The sequence below is a fragment of the Mustela nivalis genome (assembly GCF_964662115.1).
Source record: "Mustela nivalis genome assembly, chromosome: 1".
In the NCBI taxonomy this organism is placed as follows: Eukaryota; Metazoa; Chordata; class Mammalia; order Carnivora; family Mustelidae; genus Mustela; species Mustela nivalis.
In genome coordinates, this window is record NC_139020.1 from 125852259 (window position 1) to 125874544 (window position 22286).

The 22286-nt window shown below is 45.2% G+C and overlaps 1 long non-coding RNA gene across 2 annotated transcripts; it reads left to right on the top strand.

The window, feature by feature from the left end:
• Positions 1-1226: 1226 nt before the first annotated feature.
• LOC309872210 lies at positions 1227-5635 on the top strand. 2 transcript variants are annotated; one of them, XR_014315735.1, is made up of 3 exons: positions 1227-1315; positions 1967-2131; positions 5045-5635. It is a non-coding gene; the product is annotated as an uncharacterized lncRNA (long non-coding RNA). The 2 variants fall into 2 exon arrangements; XR_014315736.1 differs by lacking the exon at positions 1967-2131.
• The last annotated feature ends 16651 nt before the right edge of the window (positions 5636-22286 follow it).

Here is a 22286-nt window from a genome sequence, read left to right on the forward strand (position 1 = left end):
TCTGGGGGAGGCCCGAAGCCCTGAGCCTCAACCTTCTTGTCTGTAAAATGAAGATTCCAATGGACCCCTGGGTGTATATATATATACACACACACACATATATGTATATCATGTTAGGAGATATATATATAGATATAGAGAGATATATAGATATATATATGGATATAGTGGGGAGATATGTATATATATCATGTTGGTTCTGCTTTTCTGAAGAACCTTGACTAATACAATGAATTTAGAGGTTATTATAACTGAGATAAGCCAAACACAGGCGGACAAATCCTGCATGATCTCACTTCTATGTAGAATCTAAAATAGTTAAACTCATGGAAGCAGAAAATAAAATGGTGGTTGCCAGGGACTGGGGGGTGGGCCAGAGGAAATGGAGAGGAGATGGTCAAAGGGTACAAAGGGTCAGGTGTGCAAGATAAGTAAGTTTTGGAGATGTACTGTACAGCAAAGTACCTATAGCTAACGATATTGTATTGCTTAAAATTTTTAAGAGACAGATCTTATTACATTAAGTGTTCCGACCACACGCATAACAACAACAGTAGTAGTAATAATAAAGGGGCAAGAGGAAACTTTAGAAGGTGATGGACACGTCTATGGTCTTGGTGGTGATGGTTTCACAGGTGTAAACTTACCCCTGGCCTCACTGAGTTGTATATGTTAAATATGTCTAGTTTATATGTCAGTTACACCTCACTGAAGAGTTTCAAAGAAAACCCGGGACTGAGGGCTGGGGCCACACTGGGGGCAAGGGTGAGCGCCGAGGCAAGAGCACCTAGGGGGTATCAAGTGTGTGTGTGTGTGTGTGTGTGTGTGTGTGTGTCTAAGTATATCTTAGACTGGGTTGTGATATAAAATGCCTTTTTTTTTAAGATTTTATTTATTTATTTGACAGAGAGAGAGATCACAAGTAGGCAGAGCAGCAGGTGGTGGGGTAGGGGGAAAGCAGGCTCCCCGCTGAGCAGAGAGCCTATTGCGGGCCTTGATCCCAGGACCCTGAGATCATGACCTGAGCTGAAGGCAGAGGCTTAATCCACTCAGCCACACACGCACCCCTAAAATGCCTTTTTTCATTATAGATTGCGGTCAACGAGTTTGAAGAAACCAAACCGCTGGTCTAGAGATCTTTTCTTTGTTCATTATCTTTGCTTTTCAGCAATGTGGGAAAGTCCCAGCTGAACGTAAGCACATTTTCTTCTATTAGTCAAGTGAGCGCACACCGAGCAGCTGTTACTGTTGGAGACTCAGAAGAAGGGGTGCCTGCCCCAAGGAGGTCATGCTGGGCCAAGCACCAACATAGAAGGTAATGTGACAAGAGGGCTGCCACACTGGGGGGCAAGAGTGGGGCTAGATGAGAAGCTGGCTATTTTAAGGTGGTCACTCTGACACCAAATTCTTGACACTTTATAAAATCATCAATTGGCAAAACAGAATCTTATCACGCCTACTCCATTCCCCATCCTCACCCCAGCCAAGGAGGCTCAGAAATAGGATAGGAATGTCTGGGGACTTGGCCATTTTTTTTTTTAAGCCTAAAGTTTAATGGCTGGGTTTTAGACTGAGTCAAAATGTCCCTTCATCAAGACAACTGTGTGCAACAGCTGCTGTTGTTGCAGTCAAGATGCTGCAGGAAAATTCCACGGACCTTCCCTGTGGGCTCCCCTCACAAAAACTCTCAATTCTCCTCTCTGCCAATTTGAGGTCAGTATGCCTTAAAAAAGGGTGGCATTTGTGTCAGCCAGTCCTGGCCTCCCAGGCGAGAGCTAAAGTAAACAGGAGTCCTGGGGAAGACCATTTCTTCACGAGGGCCCATGGTGGATTTTTCCAGGGGAATGAAAGGTTGCCTTTGTACAGAGGAGAGGGGAAACAGAATCTGCCCGTTTCACGGCTGCCCGTTCTCCATGACCTCATCCATGTTGACTTTCTCGCCATTTCATCTCTCTTGGAGCCACAGAGGAGGCAGGGAAGAGCCTAGCGAACAGTGCCGCCTTCACTGTAGAGAGCGGTCGAGGAGGCAGACAAGGCACTGACCACTGCCCCTCACGCCAGGTGACACGGGCCAAAGGAAGGAGGGGGCAGCCACGAGTCCCTGAAACAAAACCGCCTTGCCTTGGACAAGGTGGGTACAGTTTCCAAATGCCTACCAGCCAGACACCGATTTGGGGGCTTGCATTACTTTTCTCAGGAGGAAGCAATAGGGAAATGACACCTGTCCTGTAATTTAGGCACTTCCTGGAAAACCATAATGACCCATCACATTATAATTACCAGCCACCGCTCTCTTCCATTTGAAAACCTTGCTTCCGTGAGTTCTATTCTTAAATACGTTCCCTGCCCTGAGAAACAAGACAAAGCATTTGAAATGGCTTCTTGGCTGAGGATTTTTCTCCTCCTAGGACCTTTATATATTCCATGCTACCCCTTGAACATCTATTTTGAATTTCATGTACATGAAATTATTTTTCTAAGTAACTGAAAGGAAAAGAGCAAGGAGTTATTTTCTACGACCAGCAAAGAATAGAACTGAACGTCATCTCCTGATTTTGATTTTCTTCAAGGCGTCTAGAGAGAATCCTGCTTCTTCGGGTAAAGCCAGTCCAGTATGACAGTAAAGACACACTATCGCCCGGCAGTATGACCTTGCACGAGGCACCCATTTTTCCAGGGACTGGCTTTCCAATAGGAGAAACAAGGTTTAGATGAAATCCGCATTTCTCAAGGGCTGGAGTTCCATCACCAGGGATTTTAGGTGACACAAGAGCAGAGCATCAAAGGAGATGAAAGCAGGCACTTCCTGAGAAGTGCTTTCTTTTACAGTGACCTTTTGGTTCATTAATCCTGTGGAAGAGAAGGTCTCCATTTGGTGCCAGGGGGTGTTTAATGCTTCTCTAATGACTTTGATCTTCCTTTACCACAGACTGAGCGAACAGGTCTCAGGTCCAAGCCCTCTGCTGGCGATAGAAGCTGGAATTTAAGAACTTAATTTTGATTTTATTATATATTTTTTTGCTATCTTCTACTTATTTTAACTATATCTATTTTTTTATTTATGGTGACTATAGCTTCCTTTTAGTTTTTATTTTCTTGTGGAAAAAGGGCTTCCCGTTTTAACATGGGTGGGGGAAGTAGGGCTTGAGGTAGGGAGGTGCTTTGAGTAAACCTGTCAGCATTAACCTCTCCAAATATTAGAAAAGACCAAGGAAAAATATTCAAAGAGGTTTTGTTGTTGTTTTTTTTAAAGATTTTCTTTACTTTAGAGAGAGAGAGACAAGAGAGCATGAGTGTGGGGAAAGGTAGAGGGAGAGAATCTCAAGCAGACTCCCCAGTGAGCACGGAGCCCACGCAGGGCTCAATCCCATGACCCATGAGATCAGAACCTGAGCTGAAACCAAGAGTCAGACACTCAACTGATTAAGCCACACAGGCACTCCAGAAAGAGTTTTTATATACCCCTTGTGTCCCTACACACACACAGCCTCCCCCATTATCAACATCCAGCATGAGGGCGCCATGTTTGCTACCAGAGATGTGTGTAAATTGACACATCATTGTCACCCAAGGTCCATAGTTCACAATGGGGTTCAGTCGTGGTGCTGTACATTCTGTGGGTTTGGACAAACACGTAATAACATGTATCCACCATTACAGGATCATACAGCGTAGTTCCACTGCCCTGAAAATACTCTGTGCTCCACCTATTCACCCCTCCCTCCCAACTCCCAACCCTTAGAATCTACTGATCTTTTACTATTTCCATAGTTTTCCTTTTCCAGAATGTCATATAGTTGGAATCATACAGTATGTAGCCTTTTCCCATTGACTTCTTTCACTTAATATACTTTAAGGTTCCTCCATATCTTCTCATGGCTTGATGATTCCTTTTAGCACGGATTAGTATTTATTGTCTTCATGTACTTCAGTTTATTTTATCCATTCACCTACTAAGGGACATTGTGGGTGCTTCTAAGTTTTGGTAATTACAAATAAAACTACTACAAATATCCACATTCAGCTTTTATGTAGACACAAATTTTCAGCTTGTTTGGATAAATACTGAGGATAATTTTCAATTAAAATCATATGGTAAGAGTGTGTTTAGTTTGTAAGAAACTGCCAAACTGTCTTCTAAAATGTACACCTTGTATGCCCTATACGTATGGCATTTAGCGGTATTGATTTAAGGTTACAAAAAAAAACATTGAGGAAGTAGGTGCATTTGCAAATATAGAGTCCTAGAATAATGAGAAAATTATTTTCTTCTCTCCTTTGTCTTTTCTTATTTTTGCTGGTTTCCATTTTTCCCTTTGTTAATTTGGAAGTTCTATCTACTTTTCCATTCCATTCTTTCCTGAGTGATTTACGTTTGGGGAACATCCTCTCTAGAATATTTTCAGCAGGTGGGGATAACCTTAAATATATTTCTTTGTCCTCACCAGGTGAATCACTTCAACAGGAACAGTCCTATGGAGTCTATTTCATCAGCTTGTAGCTTCTAGTACTAGATGGGAAGTGTAATGCCAACCCTGTTCTTTTTTCTTTTCAGATAAGTTGAGGTAATTGTCTTATAACCTTATAACATTTTCCTCTTTTATCCTTATGGTTCAGAAAGAGGCAGGTACTTTCTTGTCTGTTCAGCCTGAAATTCAGAAAATCCTTTCAGTCTTGCAGATTCAAATCTTCCTTCTGCTCAGGGCAATCTTTTTCTATGACATTATTTCTTTCATCTATCCCTTTTTCTCCTTCTGGAAGTCCTGTTATTCATATGTTAGGTCATCAGATCTGCCCTCCTAGACCAATTTTTCCCAATTTCCATCTCTATAATTGTGCTCTGTACTTGAAGCTACTTGCTGACCTTGATTTTCCAGGCTGCTTATCTGAATCTCAGTGGTGATCATTTTCTCCTTCAACTCATCAATTGAACTATTTCGTTGGGAAATCACATTTTTAGCTCGACAGACTCTTTTTACTGTATTTAAATATCTGTAGGGCTTTTTTTTTTTTTTTAATTCGTGTTACCATCTGTCTCTCTCAGCAGTTCTAGCTCATTGGATGTACGCTCTGTTTGTCCTTCATCTGCCAGCTCACTGAGGCTCAGGTCCAAGTGCTGGAGCAACCTAAGGGATGGGCATTCTGTCGGTGGAAAAAGGAGGAAAGGACACTATTCTCAATGAGGCAGCTTAGATGTGGACATGCTACCCATCTCCTGCAGAAGCATCTAGAAAATCCTTCCCTGAACTGCGTTCCAAGGAGTCTCCAACCTCAGGAACAAGGGAACTTAACCCCTTCTGGTTTAATAACTTCTTAGTTGCTGAGACAAGGCACAGGGGACCAGGTGTCTCTATCTGGCCCAGTGTGAACCTTTCTAAGGGGCCACAGATCAGGGGGCAAGTTCCTCAGGCTCCATTTCTTCTTGAACTGTGTTTCATGTACGAACTGATGGAGTTGAACAACTATCACTCATTCTTTCCATTGGTCCCTACAACTGTTTATTAAAGGGAAAGGGAGAGAGAGAAAAAGAGAGAGAAATTAACTATGAAGTGGATGAAAAGGAGACCACAGTCATGTCACCACGCCCTCAGAATCACCTCCAAAATATCCCTTAAAAATAAAAAGTTTTAACAGATTTATTTTAGAGGTGGGGGTTGGGGAGATGAGGACGGGGGAGAGGGAGACGGAGAGAGAGAATCCTCCAGAAGACTCTTTGCTGAGCACAGAGGCCTACACTGCTCTATGTCAAGATTCTGAAATCATGACCTGAGCTGGAACCAAAAGTCTGCAGCCCAACCCGACTGCACTACCCAGGTGCCCCTCCCTTAAAAATAAATTTAAGGTAAAAAAACAAGAGGATTTACAAAAACATATTAAGTAAATATAGGTGGTACATGATATGCCACAAAGTCACAAAGGTGGTGAGCCTGAGAAACATCGCACCAGAAAAATGTTGAATTTCCCTTCCAACTCTGGTGTGTTATTACTCTGTATAGCAGAATTATCAAGTGCTCTGCCAACAGCATTATGTACCCCTTTAAAGGAAAAAGGGGTATTTCACAATCAAGATTGACTAGTAAAATGACTTCTGCGTGGTCAGGTGGGCCATATCTACAAATACACACCACACACACACACACACACATACACATACATATTTTTATAAGTACAACATTAATGCATGATACATATGTATCATACATATAACATACATAGACAGATCTCAGAATGAAGATTGATAATTAAAGAAAGCAAGCAGGCAGGGATTATAATGTTTTATATACAACCCAGTTGAGAGCAGCAAGCACGCAGAACCTGGGCCCTATTAGGGAAAGGCAGGATCAGAGTTGTGGCCATCCTAAGGGACATTCTCTCACAGGGCATCGTCTCCATTTACCGCAGGGAAGAATTTCTTTCAAACTCAGCCTACTGTGTTGCCTTGGTTGTACAGTGTTCACTGTTACTCCTCCAGGCAGTGTGGGGAAGTGGGGGAGGGAGGGTCACTGCAGCACCTCTTAGAACCCCTGAGGGCACACAGACCCACCTCAAAGCCACACACACACACACACACACACACACACACACACACACACGCGCGCGCGCGCGCGCGCGCGCCTTAAACATTCAGTCACAGATCCCCCCCCTCCCCGCCCCCGCCCGCTGCCATTAGCTCCTCAACAACAAAAGGGGGCCTGCCACACGGTGTGCTGGGTCCTGCCTCCATTTGCCCAATTTGTTCGACTGCCCTAAGGGCTGAACACTCCCCTAAGCTCACCAGAGTGCCTCCCTGACTTCAGGAAAACTTGAGGCCGGAGGGGATGGGCAGAAAGGGCTGCGGTCCTGTCGCCTGCCTTGCCCTATTCCGGTTCGCCTTGTTTAAGGGGCACGAAGCCCAGGGAGGGGACCTGGCCTGCAATAGCGGTTGCGAAAGCCTGCGGGCTTCCGGGGCGAAATGAGCTTTCTGGAAAAGGCGCTCTGCGGCGGGCGCATCGACTTGGCCCCAGCAAGTGGCAGAGCCAGGGCCAGGCTGCAGCCCTCCCAGCTCTGACCCAGGGCTTTCTGTGTCGCTGCCCTGGCTGAGACCCCCTTAGCCCCTTGGCTTGTGATAATGGGGCCTGTCGCTCCACAGCAAACACCTCTGTGCCAGCAGAGAAAGCCCCTGCGCCTTCGGCGCGGGGCTCGCCACACCTGTGACCGTTTCAAGGCCTCCCTGGCCCCGAGCCCCGCGTGAGCGGAAGCACGTGAGTGTGCGTGCGTGTGTGCGTGCCCGAGCGCACTCGCGGCTCCGGCTGGGCACCCTGGCCCAGCCCGGAGGCTCCGGCGCACGGGCATGGGCGAGCCCCGCCCGCGCCGCACAAGGGTTCGCCCGCCCGGCTGGCGCGTGGCCCAGCCCCGCGGGGGGTGTGAGGGGTTCGGAGAATTCGGTCATTGTTCGCAGGGCCCGGCGGCCGCCACTGCAGCCGGCGGGCCGCAAGCCATTGAGCCGACAGACGGCGTCTCGCGCTGCGGCGGCGCGTCTCCCCCGCGCACCTGCCCGCGCCCCTCCCCTCCCCGCCCGCCATCTGTCGTCTGAGCGCCATTGTAAGCAGCCGTGCCGGCGTCCTGGACGACACCCAAGGGGACCCGGGGCTTAGGCCGGGCGAGAGGCAAACAAGGAGAGTTTATTCCCATTCGCGTTTGGGGGTGACTTTGAGCAAAATAACCCAGCCGGGTTGGGGATGGGGGGCGGTGGGCAACACATGACCTCCGCCCACTCTCCCACCCTCCAGCTCCAGCTTTTGGCGCAGGGTTTCTTTGGGGGCCCCTCCTGGACCCGGACACCCAGGAGCCGTGATCAGAGCCGGAGCCTCCTGCTTGAGCTTCCTGGGATGTTCTCTGGACTGGCGGAACCTGTCAGCTGGCTGATTCCGTTTCTAGCTTCCCAGAAGAGCCCCTGGGAGCCCGTTTCAAATGCAGATGCTGGTTTTGTCTGCACGTCTGATCCTCCAAGTCTACCCTGATTGTCCAGGCCTCTTGGGACGCTGGACTGAAAGGAGAGTTTCTCATTTCTGCAACTGCAAATGCAACCTTTTCAAGTCCCACTAGCCAGCCTGCTGTCCTGGCAGTCCTTTCTTCACCCACATTTGTTTAATATCTCGCATCTATCTTCCTTTAATGTCACTGGAAGTTTCAAATGCTTTGATGTATCCCGACCAAAAAGAAAACAAACATACCAAAACAGAACAAAGCTATACTCACTGTGGTCATTGTGAGCTTCTCTTTTCAGACTAGGACTTTTGTCCCCCAATGATTCTAATCCTCCCTCCCTCCTAGATACCTCTCCAGCCCCAGGCTGAGGAGCACACCCCAATCCCACCCCACCGTCGTTGCCCCCCCCCCCATCACATCTTTTCATAGATGGGAATCCAAAGGCAGGCAGACAGAGAGGCTGTGGATTGATGTGGATTTTACCTCCCTGAATTTACAACAAAAAGCAACCATAAGCAATTGGGACTACTATTTCTAGCAGGCGCTTCCATGCAAAGAGGGGTGTCAGAGCTCTAGGGTGTTAGAGGTAGGGCTTCTCCCGGCTGACATGTAAATAGCTGTCTGTGTTTCCAGCCTGCTGCCAGGAAAAGGAAGCACTGGCACCCCAGAGGTTTCTGAACCCCAGGAAGCATGCTTACCACACAAGGCAGGGCAGGATCCCATGCAGAGGCTCTCCTCCTCTAGAAATTTCAGGGTTTCCAACTCATAGTTCCCCATCCAAACGAGGGCGTGATAGGGAGAAATCAGAATTAGGCATGGAGAAGTCTTGCTTGGATAATGTACTTCAGGCCTCCTCCCTTGGACAGATCTAGAAACAGAAAAAATCTACTTCTAGGAATCCCTTTTCCAATCCCCTTCAACTCAAAGATGGGTTCTTTAAATAATATTACACATGATTCCTGGGCTGTGTGTGTGTGTGTGTGTGTGTGTGTGTGTGTAGGTAATAAATGCACGTGGTACAGAATTCAAAAGGAACAAATGGTTATTCTGTGAAAAACAAGTTTCCCTTCCACCCTGTACCCATAAGGCCAGTGTTTGGTTTTCTGTTTCTGCTTGTCCCCAAGAAAACTAGACTTCCCTCTGGGCCTCTGGGCTCCTGACTTTCCTCCAGCTGTGGGGTCTGGTACAAGACTCTCCTTCTCCCTGACCCTCCACTGCCTCCCCAGTACAACAAGGACCAATGGGAACATGTAAAATGTGTTCTAGGATTACTGAAGCATTGTGAGTTACCACTACTAGAAACAAAGCACTTTTCTCACACCCCTCCCCTGGTCTAGCAAGATCCAAGGAAATAGGATTTGAAAGTCTTGGATAAGAAGAGGAAAGCTTTGGGGACACCTGGGCGGTTCAGTCAGTTAAGCATCTGCCTTTGGCTCAGGTCAGGATCCCAGGGTCTTGGGATTGAGTTCCACATCCAAGGAGTCTGCTTCTCCCTCTGCCTGGTGTTCCTCCTGCTTGTGCACGATCTATCTCTGTCAAATAAAAAAAAAAATTTTTTTTTTAAAGAAGAGGAAATCTTTGGCAACTGGGAGACTCTAAACTGTTACAATGCAGAGGATAAGTGGAGTTAAGAAAAAATGGGAACCAGAGGCTGAAGGGAGGTATGTGTGTCAGTCAGGTTATGCCACATAACAAACAACCACCAACTGTACATGACAATAAGGATTTTATTCTTCCTTAGTATTTGTGGGCCAGCTGCAATTCTGCTTGAGGTGGTGAATTTGTGGGGTAGTAGGAGTGGTTCCATTCCATGTGTCTTACTCAGGGGCTAGACTGAGGGGGCCCTACTCCCTAGGAGGTATTCTTACAGCAATGACAGAAGTATGAGGCATGAAGCCAAACTCTACATGCACAATATCTACTAACATCTTATTGGGCAAACTAAGTCACATGGCTAATCCAAAGTCAAGGGAATAAGGTTCACTCTACCCAGTTTGAAACAGTGGCAAAGGTATGTATTGCCACAGAGCCAAGAATTAGGAGCAGTCTTTCAATTCCTTCTCTCTACATTCCCTGCCTAGATAATACCCATCCCTATGGCCTTAATACCATGCATTTGCTAAGGATTCTCTAACTTACATTCCAGTGCCACAGCTGTCCCCTAAGTTCCAAACAACCTTCCCACCCCCATCTCTACTTGCAGATATCATGCACTTCTCTAAGTGAAACTCCTGGCTCCCTGTCCCTACCCCAAATCTGACTCCAGCAGTGGTCCCTCCTTCTACCCTCCTGCTCAAATAAGACACAAAGGATCACCTCTCACCCATTTTCTCCCTTACCCCCAGCACCATACTTGATTCGTCAACCTGAGGCTGTCTCCACAGTGTGCCTCACCCTGGTCCAAAGCACCTGAATGACTATCGTATCTCCCTGCTCTGCCTTTGCTCCTTCAGTCTTTCCTTAACACAGCGACCAAAGTGATACTCAGAAGCTCTAGACCTTCTGTTCCTTACCCGAATGGTTCCCATCTCAGAGAAAAGCAAAGTTCTTATAATGTTCTACAAAGCCCCATATAATCTGCCCTCTCTCCTCCACCTCTCTAGTATTCTGGTCTTCACATTTTCTTCTCCAGCCACACTGCCCTCCTTACTGCTCTACAAACACCATTGGGCATACACTGGCCTCAGAACCTTTGCATCTGCTGTTCACACTACATGGAAAACTCCTCCCCCAAACTTCAACACTGTTAGTCTCCTTGATTCACCTCCCCACAAAAACTTCCACTAGCCATCTTATCCAAAACTTCACCCTTCACCCAAACGTTCAGATTCCCTTCCTTACCATTATTGAATTAATTAAACAATTTACTTGTTTGTTTTGCTTATTTTCTAACTCTAGTGGGGGCCAATGTATGCTCCATGGAAGGTGACCATCCCAGTTTGGCCAGTGTGTTCCCTATTCTAGCACTGAAATTACTGTGTCCCAGGAAATCCTTGGAAAACTGGGCTGTAGGTTACCTACAGGGCAGGATTTTTTCTCTATTTTGTTCATGACTTCTTTTTCTGGTGCCTTTCACATTGCCTGGCACTCAACAAATAGTGGTTGAATGAATGAATGAACAGCCACAGGAATCATCTGAGAACTTTGGTCAGATCACATCTCTCCCAAGCTAAAAATTTTTCAACACCTCCACGTTGCACTTAAAACAAAATCTCAACTGCTTACCATGGTTACAAAACCTGCTTATGCTGACGCTCACCCACAGCATCTCATACCTTCTCTTCCAACACTCTCCCTGAGCTCAGGATAGTCTAACCCCCTTCCTACCTCCTTAGGTACACCAGCTCTTTCACGCCTCTAGATCTTTGCTTGTTTTCTTGGCCTGGAATACTCTTCCCTTGGAGACTCCTGGTCATTCTTCAGTTCAGATGGGGTCTTCAGAGGAGCCTTCCTAGGGTGCCCTATCTAAGAGCACCCTCCCAACCCTCCAGCTCTCCACCCTGTTTATTTCCTGCACACCACTCATCACTAATTGTAATCACTCCTGTTTATTTATTTGTCTGTTTATGACCTGCTGCCCATGAGGACAGGAGCTGGGTTTGCCTCATCCTCTGCCACAACGCCACTGTCTAGAATGTACTGAATGCCCCTGAATGTTTTCTGCAGCCATGCTCTGTGGTCAGGAAAGGAATTGGCAAGACATCATGTCCAGAGAAAGGAGTAAATTTCACTGGGGACCAAATGGGCTTTTTGAGCAATGAAGGCCATCTTTGGACTCTGTCAAGGAAGATACTAACTATAATAAAAATAATATATACCGGGGCGCCTGGGTGGCTCAGTGGGTTAAGCCGCTGCCTTCGGCTCAGGTCATGATCTCAGGGTCCTGGGATCGAGCCCCGCATCGGGCTCTCTGCTCGGCAGGGAGCCTGCTTCCTTCTCTCTCTCTCTCTGCCTGCCTGCCTCTCAGTGTACTTGTAATTTCTCTCTGTCAAATAAATAAATAAAATCTTTAAAAAAAATAATATATACCATTTATTCAGCACTTAACATGGGCCAGGCACAGAGGTAAGCACCTTCTATGCACCACCTCATTTAACCCCACAATGACCTCATTCTCCATTCTCAGGTAAGAGAACCAAGTGTAAAAGACACCATCCATTGCCTGCCTAATACCCATTCTCTATGTCTTCTTTGCTCCTTTGTGTGGGGTGAGAATGTGTCTAAGCCTGGGTGACAGCTCACAGAAATTCTATTCCCAGACTCTCTTGCAGCTAGGGCTGGCCATGCAAGCCTCTTCTAGACAATGTGAAATAAGCAGAAGTCTAGTGGGGAAACAAGTATTCTGAGAAAGCTTCTATTCCACATCCTTCTTTCTGCCTTAAAGTGATGTGTTGTCTGGAGCCATGGCAGCTATCTTGTGGCTATGAGAAAACGAGCCCAAGAGTGAAAGCTAATAAGACTAAGCATGGCAGATCAGAAAAAGAAGGCCTTTGGTATTCTGGTAAATAACCTGAGCCAACACAAGCAACTGCCTACCTCCACTGCTTGTGTTATGTGAGCTAAATAAACCCCTATTTCTTCAAGGTACCATTAGCCAAATTCACTGTGACTTGCAACTGAATGCATTTTTAACCAATAAACTGGAGGTCAGACAACTTCAAAGAGAATCAAACCTAGAGAGGAAGAGTCAAGACAGTAGGATGACTGTGGAAATCCAGCAGGTAATGACTGGAACTTGAGTTGAGATTTTGTTGTGGGGATTGAGAGTAAGCAGACCTTGAAGACATTGATTTTGAGGCCACTTAAAAGACAGAAGGCCAGGACACCTGAGTGGCACAATCAGTTGGGCATCCAACTCTTGGTTTTGGCTCAGGTTGCGATCCTAAAGTCATGAGATAGAGCCCTGTGATGGGCTCTGTGCTTAGCGCTAAGTGTGCTTAAGACTCTCCTCTCTTGGGCCCTGCTCCTCACACTCTCTGTCTCTGTAATAAATAAATAAGTTAAAAAAAAAAAAAAAGAAGGTCAAAAAAGGGAGGCAGGGGGTATCACATATATTCCTGACCAGGATTTAATGGTGAAATTTCCAAAAATAACAGAGGGAAATCTACAGGGAATGTTAGGGATAAAAGATGCAAGGTTTTGTCATAGAACAAGGTATTAAAAGAAAAACTAACAAATTTCAGTATCTATTATGCCCCAGGCACTGTCAGAAATTTTATAGTATGAGCCCATATGGACCTCCCAATTGCCTTGCAATGCAGGAATCATCTCCACATTAAAGAAGAGGAGATTGAAGCCCAGGGAAGATTAAGTACAATATACAAGAGTTATAAATTCAAAGCAATCCCAATCAAAATCTTGACAAACATTTTTAAATATATAAATTGTATAAATATATAAATTATATATAAATATATAAATATATAAAATATATATTTAAATATATACATTTTAAATATATAAATATATAAATTATAAATTGGCAAGCTCTCCTAAAAATTCATATGGGGATACAAATGACTTAGGATACTTAAAACAACTCTGAGGAAAAAGGTAAAAGTGGAGAGCTAACATGTGATTTTAGTAGTTATTATAAAGCTATAGTAATAAAAACAACTTAGTGTTAAATAAAAAGCATCTGCACAGTTAAGGGAACAATCAACAAAACAAAATCAATGTATTGAATGGGAGAAGATATTTGCAAATGACATATCTGATAAAGGGCTAGTATCCAAAATATATAAAGAATTTATATAACTCACCACCCAAAAAACAAATAATCCAATGAAAACATGGGCAGAAGACATGAACAGACAGACATTTCTCCAGAGAAGACGCCCAGATAGCCAATAAAACATGAAAAGATGCTCAACATCACTCATCATCAGGGAAATGTAAATCAAAACGACAATGAGATATCACACCTGTCCGAATGGCTAAAACCAACAGCCCCAGAAACAAGTGTTGGCGAGGATGTGGAAAAAAAGGAACTTTGCATAAGCAAAGTGGTGCAACCACTTTGGAGAACAGTGTGGAGGTTCCTCAAAAAGTTAAAAATAGAACTAACCTATGATCCAGTTATTGTACCACTGAGTATTTACCAAAAAATACAAAAACACTAATTCAAAGGGATAAGTGCACATCTCTGTTTATAGGAGCATTATTTACAATAACCAAATTAGGGAAACAGGTCAAGTGTTCATTGACTAATGAATAAAGAATATCCTATATATACATATATATGATATACATGTGTATAGATATCTATATACATAGGATATATATATCCTGTGTGTGTATATATCTCACATATATATGGAATATTATTCAACCATCAAAAAGAATGTAACCTTGCCATTTGCAACAACATGGTTGTTGCATAATACAAAGTGAAATAAATCAGTCAGAGAAAGATACTATATGATTTCCCACATATGTGAAATTTGTTTTAAAGATTTCATTTATTTATTTGAGAGAAAGAAGGGTGGGAGTGGGGGGAGAAGCAGAGAAAGAAGGAGAGGGAAACTCAAACAGACTCCACGCCAAGCATGACACAGAACTTAATCCCATGATCCTGAGATAATGACCTGAGCCAAAATCAAGAGTTGGACGCTCAACTGACTGAGTTACCCAGGTCCCCCTCATGCACGGAATTTAAGAAATAAAACAAACCAGCAAAAGGAAAAAGGGAGAGAGAGACAAATGAAGACACTGACTCTTAATTATAGGGAACAAACTGATGGTTACCAGAGGAGACATGGGTAGGGAGATGAGTTAAATAGGTGATGGGGATTAAGGAGGGCACTTGTGATGAGCACAGTTTGATGTATGGAATTGTTGAATCACTATATTATACGCCTGAAACTAAAATAACACTATATGTTAACTAACTGGAATTAAAATAAAAACTTCAAAAAAAAAGTCTATCTTGTCATAAGATAGGAAGGAAGGGGCAAAGATAAACAAAGAAATCAAAAGACTAGAATAGAGAATCCAGAAAGAAACCCACGCATATAAAAACAACTGGTCTCTGACAAAGGCACAAAAGTAATGTGTTGGAGAAAGGACAGAATTGGCAACAAATAGTGCTGGAGTAATTGGATATGTACATGCAAAATGAAGACAATGAAGAAAGAGGAGAAGGACTGGGGAGGAAGGAACTTGGAGTCACTTCATACACCACTAATAAAAATTAACTCAAAATGGATCACAATCCTTAATGTAAGAGCTGATACTATACAAGTCTTAGAAAACAAATGCGTAAATCTTCATGACATCGTGCTATTCATTATTCATAGCAGCTTTGTGTAGAATAGCCAAAAACTGGGCAGAAAAAGCAAATGTCCTTCAAAAGATGAATTGATCCACAAATTACGATACAACCATCCAGTGGAATCCTACCTAGAATCAAAGAAAGCAAAATACTGAGACGGACAACGGTATGGATGAATCCCAAGGGAACTATGCTGAGTGAGAAGAGCCAGATAAAAGGAGCACCAATTGGATGATTCTATTTCTGTGGAAGTTCAGAAAAGGCAAACATATATAGGAACAGAAAGCAGATCAGTGGTTACCTGGAGAGAGGAGGGGCAACCAAGGGGTACAGGAAACTTCAGGGGTGATGGGTATCTTCATTACCTTGATTGTGGTGTCAATCTCATGGGTGTATGTATTAAGCCAACACTTGACACATGGTTCAGTGTAGTGTACTACATGCCAATGGTACCTTGATAAGACTGTTTTTTTAAAATATCCAAAAGCTTGTAAGGGGCTCAGCAGAAAAGCCCTTGCCAGATCGCTGGAGCTCAAGAGCAGAGCTCACTCCACCACCACAGGCTGCCCCCAGATGGCCGAAGTCTGCTGGCAGGAGCTGTATGTGTGTGAAAACTACGGCTGGAATAGCTAGAATTCTTCAGATAAATTCCAGGAAATCCAGGGACTTCTGGGCACCAAATGAAAACACAAGAAGGAAAAAATGGCTCATTTTCTGAGAAAAATTGAAGCATATTTTATGGGGTCATGGAGCCTCTTGAAACACCACCAACAGCCCTTTTTACCGCTCATTGGGCTGGGAGAGGGTGAGGAGAAAGGAAGACCCAGTTCTGCCTACCCTCTCCAGCCAGGATCTCACGCAGAGGCAGGCCAGCATGGAAGCCAGGGAGGGGGCCGAGGAGACGGAATTCCCACAGGCATCCAGGGAGGTAGAGGCAGGCTGGTACAGGAGCCCCAAACTCAAGGGCTCTTGACTGGCTCAGTCATTTAAGTGTCTGCCTTTGGCTCAGGTCATGATCCCAGGGTTCTGGGATCAACCCCCACCTCGGGCTACCTGCTCAGAGGAGAGCCAGCTTCTCCTTCTCCCACTCCCTCTGCTTGCGTTCCCTCTTTCGCTGTCTCTCTGTGTCAAATAAATAAATAAAATCTTGAAAGAAAGAAAGAAAAGAAAAGAAAAAAAGAAGCCCTGAACTCAGAGACAGGAAGTTGAGCCATTCAGGTGAGTCAAAACATTGGCGCCTGCAGGACCCCAGGGAGGCTGTGTGTGGCTTTCCCTGTGGTCCAGATGGAGGTGGAGGCTGTTCTCAGCCAGGGCCAGCTCCTCTCTGCAGGTAAAGTTGCACACACATAGACAGCTGTGGTGGCCAAGGCCGTGGCGCGGCAGCAAATTGAGGACCCCATCTTCCTAAGCAGCTCCAGCTCCTTCTTAGTACCATTAATCACCTTGTAACAAGCCCTGTTCCATTCAACCGATACTGAGTGTTTTCCTATGCTAGGAACTCGTCTGCAAGTCCCAGCCCTTATATCACAGTAGGAAACACAGACAATATACAAGACAGACGTAAACACACAAAGTGTCAGGGAGCCGCGAATTCAGTGCCACAAGATAAAGCAGAGACACGAGGTGAGGAGCAAGGGAGGGTTGCGGGTACAACCAGGAGAGGAAAGCAGGGCAGTCACAGGAAGCTCTAGTGGGACCCTGTCTTTTCTCTCTGTGGTGAGTTTTTCCCTCAGAGCAGACCACGAAGAGACCATGTGAATTTTCTTGTTCCCCTGGCAGCTTTTACCAAGACCCAGTTGTGTTCCTCAGCAGCTTCTGACAGGAAGAAATCATGGTGCCCTCTACCCGCCCACCCACCCACTGCCCCATCGCAGGTTGTTCCTGGGGGCTATTCAGCCCTGGGCCCAGTAGCTAGGCTAGTCTTGGAAGTAGCTAGGCTGGTCTTAGAAGGGAAATGAAGAAAACACTAAATTTTGAAAGGTAGTTAGCCCTCCAAAATTCAGTATTTTTTTCATTTCCCTTCCAAGACTAGTTTCACTAATCCTACCTTCTAAACTTAGGAAGGTCCTGCCCCCTCAGAATCTCATGATTTTGAGTTGCGACCACGTACATACCTTCCATTTATTCAGGCCAATTTGCCTGCCCAAGTTCATACTGCACCAACTCCCATTTCTAGGCCTTTCTCCTATGCTGCTCCTTGCCTAGAATGCCCTCCAATTCAAACACTTTTCATACTCAAAGGAAAAACTCTAACCCACCTATTTCCAGAACCTCTCCCTGCCATGTCAGCGCTATAAATCCCCTCTTCTTGATCTCCAGCAGCGCAATACATTGAGACAGTGTTGTCCCCGTGCCTCTCTGTTGTCCCCCTAATGCTAGCCTGGTCCCTGCCGCCAACTTAGGTGTTCCTCCTGCGTCTTTATTTCTTCTGTATGCCTGAGGTACAAGTTCGTGCTTGAGCACACAGAAGGTACGCCACAGTTATAATCCATGTCTCCCTCAAAAATAAGACTTTGCTTTGTGCAGATTTCCTCCTCTCCATCTGAGAAATAGAAATGGTTTGGAAAATTCCAGAGGGGAGTGTTCAGCCTTACTTGAGTTGTGCAAGTGGGAAAAAATGTACTTTTCCCCAAATTAACAAATTCCCCAGCCTTTCCTCTGAAAGCAACTCACAAACCTCTGAGCCCAATAGTAAGCTTGCCAGTGTCTTCGCCTCTCTGAAGAATGAACTGTCCTCCTGTCTATATGTCTTATGCGAACGTACGTCTGTGGGTGAAGGAGGACAGAATCCGAGTCGAAGTTAACCGATCTTGAAAGTGAAGCATGTGACAAGTGGGAAGAGGCAGGCCCTTGGAGGTCCATGTCTCCTGGCTTTTCCCACGTGCTAAGAAAACAATTTCTTAGCAGCAGTATGCCCCTACCTTTCTCTATTCTCCCTCCATATGTATCCAAATTCACTCATCCATCCATTCAACAAACACTAATTGAAAGTCCAATGTGGTTGGCAGTTTCTAAAATGGCTCCCCGTGATCGCATTTCCTGGTACTTGTATTCTTGTGGAATCCCCTCCCTTTGGGTGTGCCCTGGGTCTAATAACTTGCCTTTAATGACTAGGATACAAAGTGATGGGAAATCAAATTCAACATTAGTTTACCGAAGGTAGCAGCTTCCATCTTGCCCACATTCTCTCCGAGGTCCTTCTTGTTTCCTTACTCCAATGACGTCAGCTGCCACATTGTGAGATGCTCTGAAGAGAAGCCCGAGTGCCGGGAAATGGAGGGTAGCTCCTGGCCAACAGCCTGGCAGGGATCTGAGGTCCTCGGTCAGCAAATTCTGCCAACAACCCTGGGAGCAGGAAGCCAGTCCTCTCCATTTGAGCCTTCAGAGGAGAATTCAACCACAGCAGCCCTGGCCAGAGAGGCTGAGTGGGAGACCTAGCCCCCTGCATCCGTGCTCCTGACCCACAGTCGCTGTAAGATAATAAGTGTTGTTGTCTCAGGCCTCTACATTTCAGAGTGACTTGTCATGAGGCAATACAGAATTCACACACTAACAATGTGCTAAGCACTCTTGTTGGCCCCGGGGACATAGCACAGGACAAAACTTGCCCTCGTGTAGCTGACAGTCTAGAAGGGGAGGCAGATGATAAATAAACACAGAAAAGAATCAAGCAGTGGAGGGGAATGAGAAATTGCCAGGGTTTTGGTGGCTGGTGAGGTGGGCAGGGGGTGGGGGTCAGCAAGGATGGTGGTTGTAGCTTTTTAAATGGGACATTAGGAGAGGCCCGAGGTGCTGCAATTTGAGTAGAACCCTGCAGGGAGAGCATGACCCCTGGGCATCCGGGGGAAAAGTGTTCCAGACAGAGGAACAGTCTAGAATGAGTTTTCATTTTGCTCAGCAAAATAACCTTTGCAAAGGAAAGACTTTCAGCTTCTCTTTTTAGCCTGTAGAAAAATAACTAAACATAGGCAGACCACCAGAAATGCATTCCAGCTTTCTTCCGGCTCCAGAGAGAGCTCAGAGTCCAGACAGAGGTAACTGCGTTTCTATTTTGTTTGTTTCCTGTGTCCTTGGTAGAGACAGTTACTCAGCTCCGCAGGTGGGGCTTTGTGATTTTGAGGGGAGGAAGGAGCCCATCAGATGCCTCTCTGCCTACTGGCTTTCCTGCCTGATGTGGAGAGAGGATGTGGGGGCTGGGCTGCTGAGACCCCAGCCCAGAGGAATACCCGTCTGGAGAAGACATGAACCACCCAATTCACTCTGGGATCCTTGGGACCTCCAGTTCGCTTTGGGCCTGACCCTCTCAGGATCTACGAATTCTAGCCAGAGCCACTCTGGCTGCCGAGCGTTGGCTGGAGCTGGGGGCATAGAAGACCCCTCACTTGCTTCTGCACAGGTCTTAGCCTGATCTGAGGAATTCATGGGGAGAACAGTTTACAAAATGTTTTTTGAGTTGCCCTATGAAGAAAGGAGGCGGGCCACCTGGGTGGCTCAGTCGGTTAAGCGTCTGCCCCAGCTCAGGTCATGATCCCAGGTTCCTGGGATTGAGCTCCGCATCAGGCTCCCTCTTTTGCAGGAAGTCTGCTTCTCCCCCACCCTCTGCTTGCGGCTCCTCCTGCTTGGGCTCTCTCTTGCTCTCTCTGTGTCCAATAAATAAAATCTAAAAGAAGAAGAAGAAGAAAGAGGAGGATGAGGAGGAGAAGGAGAAGAAGAAAGAAAGAAAGTAGGCCTGATAAAGTTCTTCTGATGTGTGGGAAAGTGAAGGTTTGGGTAGACACAGCAATTCTCCTCCCCACACCACCTGCTCACAGGGAGGCTGGACACTGAGGCCCTGATGCCAGGGCTGCCCGATGGACAATGCTGATTTGTCCCAGGAGCTGCCAAGAGCAGCTCTCCTTCCCAAATCTGACCAGAGCCAGATCTGATCCCCTGGCCCCAGTCCAAATTGAATGATTGCCTCGGACTTCTGTCAAACACTGGCTTTACTTGATGTCTCTCACACCCAAGAAACAGGGTGTGAGCTTTCCACCTGGCCCATGTTATCCAGAAGGGCAGCCTGGCTCTACAGTGGCCTTCCCTTGGCAGCCTTCCAGACACAGAGGAAGGATGAAATAAAGATATTCCCAACCAATAAAAATGGGGAGCGGTGCTACCGGCAAGCCCTCTTTCAAGGAACACTTACAGAGCGAGAGGAAAATGATCCCACATGGGAGCGTGGAGATGAAGAAAGGAATGGAGAGTAATGACAAGGGTGAATACATGGGTAAAACCAAATGAATATTGACGATATATAAGAAAATCTTAATAATGTCTTGTGAGGTGTAAATATATGGAATGATGGGGCGCCCAGGTGGCTCAGTCGCCTGACTCTGAGTTTCAGCTCAGGTTATGATCTCAGGGTTGTGAAATTGAGCCTGGGGTTGGGCTTGGTGCTCAGCGCAGAGTCTGCATGAGATTCTGTCTGCCCCCTCTCCCTGCTTCAAATAAATAAATAAAATCTGTAAAAAATATATACGCGGAATTAAAATTCATGACACAAGGATGGGAGGGCAGTCATGAGGTTAACATGTTCTGAAATCTTTGCATTGTCCAGAAGTGGCAATACTAGAAACTTATATTAAACTTTAGTAAGTCATAGAGTGTATTGTAATCTCTAGGGTGAGCCCTGAAAACATTAATAAAATATTACATAACTAATGAGCCAAATGGAACAGGATAATAAAAAGTACTTATAAAGCAAGAAAGGAGGATAAAGGGAACATAAAACAAGTGAAACAAATAAAAAGATAGTGACATGGCAGATATAAACCCCAATATGTTAGTAATTTCATTAAACGTAAATGGGCTAAATGCTCCAGTTAAAATCAAAAATGGTTAGGCCAGATTTTTTTTTCCAAGGAAGACCGACTCGGGGGACATGTACCCTCTTTCCTGACTCCTCTTAGCCTTAACCCTCTAAATATTTGGGAGGCTAACTTGATAGCTGGAGCTACAGTGGTCATCTTGCCACCATGCAGCTCACTCTAGAAACTGTGGGCAAAGGATGAAGGAGCAGAAGGATAAAAGGAGCCTGGGATACCAAAAATGCTGAGAGCTACTATAATAGCCATCGGAGACCTACCTCCAGAGTTCATGCTTTGTGAGAGAAAAGTAAATCCCTAACTTCTCCCACTCAGTAGGCTGACTCTTCATTTTGTCGATGGTTTCCTTTGCTGTGCAAACCTCCTTATTTGGGTGTAGTCCCAATAGTTTATTTTTGCTCTTGTTTCCCTTGCCTAAAGAGACATACCTAGAAAAATGTTGCTAATGCCAATGTCCAAGAGATTACAACCTATGTTTTCTTCTAGGAATTTTATGGTTTCAGGTCTTATATTTAAGTATTTAATCCATTCTGAGTTTATTTTTGTGTATGGTATAAGAAAGTGCTCCAGTTTCATTCGTTTCTATGTGGCTGTCTAGTTTTTCCAACCATTTGTTGAAGAAACAGTCTTTTCATTATTGTGTATTCTTGCCTCCTTTGTCATAGATGAATTAACCATATACACATGGGCTTATTTCTAGGGCCTCTATGTTCAATTGATCTATGTGTTTATTTTTCTGCCAGGAGAGAAGGAAACCCTCAGGCACTCTTTTTTGGTGGGAATGTAAATTGGCATAACCACTGTGGAAAACAGTATGGAGTTTCCTCAAAAATTAAAAGTACAATGTGATCCAGGAATTCCACTATTGGGTGTTTACCCAAAGAAAACAGAAACACTAATTCAAAAAGATATATGCACCCTTGTGTTTACTGAAGCATTTTTTTGAAGATTTTTGAAATTTATTTATTTGAGAGTAAAAGAGTGTGTGTGTGTGTGTCAATGCATATATGAGCAAGGGTAGGGGGCAGGGGGACAGAGGGAGAAGCTGACTCCCCACTGAGCAAGGAGCCCCAAGCAGGGCTCGATCTCAGGACCCTGGGATCATGACCTGAGCTGAAGACAGATGCTTAACCAACTGAACCACCCAGGTGTCCTGTGGCATTTTCTTTTACAATAGCCAAGTT